This window comes from Marmota flaviventris, chromosome 17 (assembly GCF_047511675.1).
Source record: "Marmota flaviventris isolate mMarFla1 chromosome 17, mMarFla1.hap1, whole genome shotgun sequence".
Taxonomy (NCBI): domain Eukaryota; kingdom Metazoa; phylum Chordata; class Mammalia; order Rodentia; family Sciuridae; genus Marmota; species Marmota flaviventris.
Genome location: NC_092514.1, coordinates 43,408,966 through 43,414,965, shown reverse-complemented (window position 1 = coordinate 43,414,965; position 6,000 = coordinate 43,408,966).

Below are 6,000 nucleotides of genomic sequence, written 5' to 3'. Positions count from 1 at the left end.
AGTACCAAAAAAATTAAAAAGTGCACAAAGTGGGCTGGGGCTCTACCCAGTGGCAGAGCGCTTGCATGGCACGTGTGAGGCACTGGATTTGATCCTTAGCACCACATGAAAATAAAATAAGCAGGGCACAGTAATGCAGGCCTGTAATCCCAATGGCTCAGGAGGCTGAGACAGGAGGATGGCAAGTTCAAAGCCAGCCTCAGCAAAAGCAAGGTGCTAAGCAATTCGGTGAGACCCTGTCTCTAAATAAAATACAAATAGGGTTGGGGATGTGGCTCAGTGGTCAAGTGCCTGGTAACCAATAAATAAATAAATTTTAAAAATAAACAAAGCTATTCTGTCCATCTAAAACTACCAAAAAAAATTTTTTTTTTAAATGCACAGCACAAAGTGCTGGGCACATGTAATAATCTCAGTGAGCTGGGAGGCTGAGGCAGGAGGATCTCAAGTTCAAGATCAGGCTCAGCAGGATGGGGATACAGCTCAGTTGGTAGAGTGCTTGCCCCAAATGCACAACGCCCTGGGTTCAATCCCTAGCACCACCACCAAAAAAAAACATCAGCCTCAGCAACTTTGCAAGACCCTGTTTTATTTTATTTTATTATTTTTTTTTAAGTAGGAAACTTTTTTTTTAAAGAGAGAGAGAGATTTTTTTTTTTTTAATATTTATTTTTCAGTTTTCGGCGGACACAACATCTTTGTATGTGGTGCTGAGGATCAAACCCGGGCCGCTCGCATGCCAGGCGGGCGCGCTACCGCTTGAGCCACATCCCCAGCCCAAGACCCTGTTTTAAGATTTTTTAAAAAAATAAAAAGCACTGGGGATGTAGCTTAGTGGTAAAGCACCTCCTGCTGAGAAATCTGCTTCTCATAAGAAATTACTGTGAAAACCAGTAGATTTTTAAATTTTCTTATTGTTTTTACCATGTGGAAGATTAAACCCAGAGCCTCACACATGCCAGGTAAGCACTGTACCACTGAGACACAGTCCCAGCTGGTATATATCCTGATAAAAAATGCTGTGACCGCCCCCCCCCATTCTTGTTCTTGGGAAACCTATCATAGGGCAAAGCAGAAACTGGTAAGATCAGTGGGGCCTGCCATCTTCATCTTCAGGGCAATGATAGACTGTTCTTTCCCAGTTTTTCCTAAAATAAATCATCATCATCTAGACAAATCCATGTTTTCATGATGACATTTCAGCAGCCATTTCTGTATGCCTCCATTACTTTTGCATACATAAAGGGGAACAGTAGGAGATGGAGGAGTGGCCAAACTTTAGAAGACTGAATTCCAGGACAGGAGTTTAGGTTTCAGTCAAAAACAGGCAAGAAATGGCAATTCTTCATTTCTTTTAATATATTGTCTTAAATGGCTTCTATTAGGCACCAAATTTTTTTTATTTTTATTTATTTATTTTTTTTTTGTATCAGGGATTGAACTCAGGGGCACTCGACCCCTGAGCCACATTCCCAGCCCTATTTTGTATTTTATTTAGAGACAGGGTCTCACTGAGTTGCTTAGTGCCTCACTTTTTTTGCTGAGGCTGGCTTTGAACTCACTCTTGCCTTAGCCTTCCAAGCTGCTGGGATTAAAGGCATGCACCACTATGCCCAGCAAATATAAAATATTTTTAAATATGTTTTCAGATCCCTAAATTTCATCTAATGGCTGTGCAATCTGTTGCTAATAACATGAGCTTTAACAGGCTTCCCTGTGTGCCTGTAGTCAGGCAGCTCTTCTAAAGTTTTGGACATTAGTTTAATAAACATGGTGTCTGTATCATAAGCCTGGCATATGCTTGGCAGCAAAGAGTATACCAAGTGGTGACCTCCCTGAACACAAGGGCCAGGTTTAACTTATTTCTGTCATCCTGTCTTAGCACAATGTCTTTCCTTGCAGGTGTTCAGTGGATGTTTGTTGAATTAAACTCACATCCTGCCTCTCGCATACTGATCTCATGAGTCGAACTTAAGCAAAGGCCTCTGTTTTTCAAAAAGGAAACTCCCATCTTTTGCCTTATGTCATGTTTCTTACTATCATATTCCCATGCCCTCTCACCTAATAAGGAAAAGCTTTGTTCAACTCCAGTTCCTACAATTCCTAGGGCTTTGCTCCTAAAATGTTCACAACAGCCCTGTCCCATAGATATATAATGTACACCATATATCTAATTTAAAAATTTTTAGTGGGTGCAATTTGAAAAGTGAAAAGAAAAAAGTAAATTAATTTGAATAATTTAACCTAATATGTCAAAAAAAGTATCCAATAATTGCTTTGCATTATTAATATCTTCCATCCTTTCATTCATACTGTCTTTGAAGGCCAATGTATGTTTTACATGTACAGCACTAACCACATGTGGTTAATGGCTAACTTTTTGGATCACATGGGTATAACAGAATCTTCTAATTTTTGTGTACTCACCACATAAATAAATTCAAATAGAATGAGAAAGCCACAGAAGTATCCATCATTGGCAAAAGAGAGAAATTCAGTCAAGACAGAATTACTGGGCTGGGGTTGTAGCTCAGTGATAGAGCACTTGCCTTGCAGGCGTGAGGCCCTGGGTTCGTTCCCCAGCACCATATAAAAAAATAAACAAATAAAAATAAGGATATTGTGTCCATCTACAACTAAAAAAACATTTTAAAAAAAAGACAGAATTACTTGCTAAGTGATATGTAATCTCATTCTTTCTTTTTAAACTATTAAGATATTTCACCATAGGTGGGCAAGGTGGCACATGCTGTAATCCCAGCAACTCCAGAAGTGAGGCTGGGGAAATCACAAGTTCAAAGCCAGCCTCAACAACTTAGGGAGGCCCTCAGCAACTTGTTGAGAAGTTGTTTCTCAAAATTAAAAATAAAATGGGCTGGGGATGTGGCTCAGTGATTAAGCACCCCTGAATACAATCCCCAGTACAAAAAAAAAAAAAACCTCACCATTAGGTAAACCTGCAATTAAAAACCATATAGTTGCCAGGTGCAGTGGCACACACCTATAATCCCAGCAGTTCTGGAGGCTGAGGCAGGAGGATCATGAGTTCAAAGCCAGCCTTAGCAAGGGTGAGGGGCTAAGCAACTCAGAAAGACCCTGTCTCTAAATAAAACACAAAATAGGTCTGCAGATGTGGCTCAGTGGTTGAGAGCCCCAGAGTTCAATCCCTGATACCAAAAAATAAAAAAATAAAAAAAAAAATAATTCAAGTTTTTTGGAAATGCTTGTAAGTCATTAGCAGTTCTTTGCAGGCCTCATCCATTCCCCCTACCTTTCTTTTCATCTCTGTCTTTCCTCACTCTCCCTCACTTTTCCATAGCTTGATTCCATATTTTCTCCTACTCTGAACTGACAGTTTCCCAGAAACTTGAAATATTTACATTGTTTATCTGAACTCCTGGAGCAAGCATTCCTGCTTGCAGACGTGGGATTCCATCTGTTAATAAGGCTGACATTGCATCATCCAAGTCATTTCAGAGTGTAGGAGTAAGAAGTTATTCAATTAAAAATATAAAGCCAGATTTTTTTTTAGCTCACATTCCTGAAACCCATAGGGAAAAAAAATGTAATTGATGCAGACGAGAAAGTGTCTCTTAAAATAATTGTTTGCCAAAAATGACAAGTTAGTATTTGGTACGTAGGTGGCAGGATAAAAAAGGGTTGACTGCCAAACTTGGGCTCATGGGGAGAGAAAAGTAGGATAAGGCCATATGGAGCATGTTTTAAAACAAAATGTTGAACAAGAACTCAAGTGTGATAAACATGGTGGTCAGGAGAAGAATGGCTGGTATGCACACTGCAAAGTAGAGTCTACAGAGTGAGGAGACATTTCAACATTTTAAAAGCCTAGCCCACGGCTCCCTATTCATTGTTCTTTTTTGGACCACATTTTTCCCATAAAAATTCTGAATACAGCTAGGCATGGTGGCACATGCCTATAATCCAAGAGACTCAGGAGGCTGAGATAGGAGGATCACAAGTTTGACGCCAGTCTCAGCAATTCAGCAAGACCTTGTCTGAAAATAAAAAATAATGACTGGGAATGTGGCTCAGTGGTAGCTCACTTGGAATGCATGAAACCTAGTATCGATCTCTAGCACTGCACAAAAATAAACATATAAAGGCTGGGAATATAGGTCGTGGTAATGAGCCCCGGAGTTCAATTGCTGATACTGGAAACCAAAAAAAAAAAAAAAAGAATATATGCAAAGGCAAGATAATAAGCAATAATAAGGAAGCTAGAATTGTAGCACTATACATCCAAAGAAACTCAACTATGTGGTAAGCTTCTTCACATAGACCATGTGGTATTGATCCCTGCATCCTTAACTTCTTGCTCAATGCCTGCACTGAATAGATAGTAGTTGAATGAATGAATGAATGAATTGGGTGGGAACAGTGAGCTGCTGACAGTGGGTTCCAAGTGATGGGTGAAATAAAGGAGAAAGATGCTGCGGATTGACTGAATCCTTTAGGGAGGAGGGGAGCCCAAAGCTGGAAAAGTGAAATGTACAGGAAGAAATAGGTTCTACAAGCTTAGAGTAAAAAGCTCTCAGGCTGAGAGTATGGTTCAGCGGTAGAACACTTGCCTAGCAATTCACAAGGCCCCAGGTTTAATCCCCAGCACCAGGGAAATAGAAGGGGGGGGAAGGGGGCACAGATAGAGATAAAAGAGTGAAAAAGGTTTGAAAATAAGGAATTACCCTGCAAACCACAGGAGTACCTCCTGGCTCTGCAAGATAATGTTTGATTGATGACATGATACCAACTAACCAGTTTACACACACACATACACACACACAGAAACCCTGTCGCCACCCAGTTATGGATAAAACCCATAATTCATTCTAGGCAAAAGCTCTATCACTTGGGCTACATCCCCAGCTCCAGAAATTACATCTTCAACATTTTCTGGATCTGTACCCAGTAGTTTATGATTCTGATGTTTTCCTGGCTGACTAGTAATTTTCTCCACATACATCAAAAATACATTTCCAGTGCCACCCTATATCTTGAAGCTTTGACATTAGCTTCCCTGTGGGTTTTGTTTTCTTTCTGAGATGGGGTCTTGCTATGTTGTGGGGTGTCCTGGAAACTCCTGGGCTCAAGTGATTCTCCTGCCTCAACCGCCCCCATAAGCTGATACTGCAGATACATACCACCACATCTGGTCCCATCTGTTAAAATAAAAAAATTTGCTTTCCAAAAACACAAGAAAAAAAATTCCTATGTAAATGTGTAAAACAGGCTTAAAATATTTAGATACCCACATATGACAAATAATGGACTGGTTGATAATAAAAAAGGGTCAACTCAATTCAGGCACAGTGGTGTACACCTGTAATACCAGCTATTTAGGAAGGTTGAAGCAGGATTGCAAGTTTGAGTCCAGCCTGGATAATTAAGCAAGACCCTACCTTAAAATAAAATTAAGAAAAAGGGTCAACTCATATAAGTGAATGGGCCCAGAGCTTTGTCTAGTTGAAGTTTACTATTTTGTTTGCAATACTGGGTACTGAACCCAGGGCTGCTGAGCTATACCCCCAGCTCTTTTAAATTTTTTTTTGTGATACTGAGGATTGAATTCAGGTTTAATCACACGTGCTATGCAAAGCCCTCTACCATAAAGCTGTATCCTCAGCCCTCTTTTTATTTTTCATCTTATTTTGAGATAGATAGGATCTCCTTAAGTTGCTGAGGCTGTCCTCAAACTTGTGATCCTCCTGCCTCAGCCTCCTGAGTTGCTGGGATTATAGGTATGCACCACCACACTGGGCTGGAGTTTACTACTAATATTCACCTACTAATGATTCCATGAATTGCCAAGTTAGAAATATACTTGCCCCATTCCTGCCTCATAAATTCCTTTCTCAAATATCAAGTGATTCCAACCTAAGACTTTATGCTTAATTTCTAGCAAGATTTCTCAGAATCGGCTTAACCCTGGTGAGATCATTTAGTTACACATCTTCATTAAAGCTCGTCTCATCTGGGCAATTG